At 74.1% G+C, this 2500-nt stretch overlaps 1 non-coding gene across 1 annotated transcript; it reads left to right on the top strand.

The window, feature by feature from the left end:
• The first annotated feature begins 36 nt into the window (after nt 1–36).
• On the top strand, nt 37–155 carry LOC128823832 (5S ribosomal RNA). The gene has a single exon (XR_008442066.1). It is a non-coding gene; the product is annotated as a 5S ribosomal RNA (ribosomal RNA).
• The last annotated feature ends 2345 nt before the right edge of the window (nt 156–2500 follow it).

The raw sequence follows: 2500 nt of genomic DNA, 5'->3' as shown, positions 1-2500 counted from the left end.
CAGGGGAAAGCGGGCGAGGAGGCGCGGGGGCCGGGTGCCTACGGCCATACCGGACCGAACGCCCCCGATCCCGTCCGATCTCGGAAGGTAAACCGTCCCGGGCCTGGCTAGTACTTGGATGGGTGACCGCCTGGGAATCCCAGGTGCCGTAGGCAGCTTTTCCCGGTCCGAGCCAGCTCTCTCTCCTTTTCTGGGGAGGAAGGAGAGGGGGGGGACGGGCCGGAAAGCCCCTCGTCGCTCCTGCCGAGTCGGAGGTCGCGGCCGCAGGTCACGGGTCTGGGCGCCTGGGGTCCGGCTCCCCACCCGGCTTCCTCCGCGGAGGACCCACCGAAGCCGCTGGGGGAGACCCCGGGCATGGGGCGGACTGGCCCGGACCCTCCCGGCCGCCGGCCCGCAGGACCGCCCCGAATCCCCCCGCCCCGCGGCCACCCAGGCCAGGCCTGGCCAGGCGGGACGGACGGCGGGTGTCCAGCGCCCAGCGGCTTCCGCCAGCGGGGACCCACGGCCCCCAAAGCCGCAGGGGGAGGCCCCGGGCCCGGGACGGACTCGCTCGGACCCCCTGCGCCCGGGCGCCGGCTCGCGGGACCGCCCCGAATCCCCCCGCGGCCACCCAGGCCAGGCCTGGCCAGGCGGGACGGACGGCGGGTGTCCAGCGCCCAGCGGCTTCCTCCAGCGGGGACCCACGGCCCCCAGAGCCGCAGGGGGACACCCCGGGGCCGGGACGGACTCGCTCGGACGCGCTCGGACCCCCTGCGCCCGGCCGCCGGCTCGCGGGACCGCCCCGAATCCCCCGCCCCGCGGCCACCCAGGCCAGGCCTGGCCAGGCGGGACGGACGGCGGGTGTCCAGCGCCCAGCGGCTTCCGCCAGCGGGGACCCACGGCCCCCCAGAGCCGCAGGGGGAGACCCCGGGGCCGGGACGGACTCGCTCGGACGCGCTCGGACCCCCTGCGCCCGGCCGCCGGCTCGCGGGACCGCCCCGAATCCCCCCGCGGCCACCCAGGCCAGGCCTGGCCTGGCCTGGCAGGCCGGCGTGCAGCTCCCCCGGGCTTCCTCCCCCGACGACCCGCGCCCCCCCGAGCCGCAGGCGGAGACCCCGGCCCCGGGGCGGACCGGCCCGGGCTCGCTCGAGCCCCCTGCGCCCGGCCCGCAGGACCGCCCCCCCCCCCCCCCCGAATCCCCCGGGAGAGGCCCGGCCTGCACGCCACTGACGACCCGCGGCCCCCAAAGTCGCGGGAGGCGCCCCCGGCCCCGGGGGCCGGTTAGCTCCGTGTCGCTCCGCGCCCCCCCCCCGCCCCTCGCTGCCGGGACCGGGCACCGCCCCAGAGTCAGCCGCAGCCGGACGGCCTGAGAGCTGCCCTCCTGTGGACGACGGTGAGTTTACCTTGACACTAACCGGCCATCAGCCAGGTCAACCCCATTGCTAGACTGGGGTGGACCTGGTGGCCGAGTGGGGACTTGGAACATTTGACAGCTGCTCCCCGGGGCTTGACCGCTTGTCCTGAACGCCCCCCCCCCCACCCCACCCCCCCCAGCCCCCGGCTCCTGCTCCCCTCTCCCCAGCCTCGGTGCTCCGCTCCCTGCCTCGGAGGCTGCCCCTTTGCGGCGCCTGCATCGCCTCCGAGGACGCGCACCTTCCGGAGGCTGGACGTAAAGCCTGACGCCCGCCACCGCCGCCGACCCGGCTCTCCGAGGGACGACTGTGAGGCCTCCCCCCACCCCCGGACCGCCCTGGGGACGACTGCTAAGCCTCCCCCAACGGACCGCCCGGGGGAAGACTGCTAAGCCTTCCCCGGACCTGCTCCCTCTCGACTATTAAGCCCCCCCTCTGTGGTCCTCAGGACCGCTGCCGCGCAGCCCTCGGAGTGGGGTGACACCCGGGCCGGAAAGGAAACCGGCCACCAGGTCAACCCGTCGAATCCGTTGGGTTGACCTGGTGGCCGGAAAGCAAACCGGCCGCCAGGTCAACCCGGTAGATTCAGCGGGTTGACCTGGTGGCGGAACGGGGACTTTGAAAATTTTACAGCCGCTTCCCGGGGCTTGACCTGTTGTCCCGGTGGGGACTTTGAACATTTGGCAGCCGCCTCCCAGGGCTTGACCTGTTGTCCCGGTGGGGACTTTGAACATTTGACAGCCGCTTCCCGGGGCTTGACCTGTTGTCCTGAACGCCCCCCACCCCACCCCACGGCTCCTGCTCCCCACTCCCCAGCCTCGGCGCTCCGCTACCCTGCCTCAGAGGCCGCCTCTCTGCGGCAGCTGCATCGCGTCCGAGGACGCTCACCCTCCGGAGGCTGGATGTAAAGCCTGACACCCGCCGACCCGGCTCTCCCAGGGACGACTGTGAGGCCTCCCTCCACCCCCGGACCGCCCTGGGGACGACTGCTAAGCCTCCCTCCCACACACACACACACACACACTGTCGGGGGAGGACTATTAAGCTTTCTCCCTGGAGCGCCCGGGGGGGACGACGGTTAAGCCTGCCCCCGGACTCCTCGGGGGAGG

This window comes from Malaclemys terrapin, chromosome 15 (genome assembly GCF_027887155.1).
Source record: "Malaclemys terrapin pileata isolate rMalTer1 chromosome 15, rMalTer1.hap1, whole genome shotgun sequence".
NCBI classification, from domain to species: Eukaryota; Metazoa; Chordata; order Testudines; family Emydidae; genus Malaclemys; species Malaclemys terrapin.
This window is presented reverse-complemented; position numbering and strand designations above follow the sequence as displayed.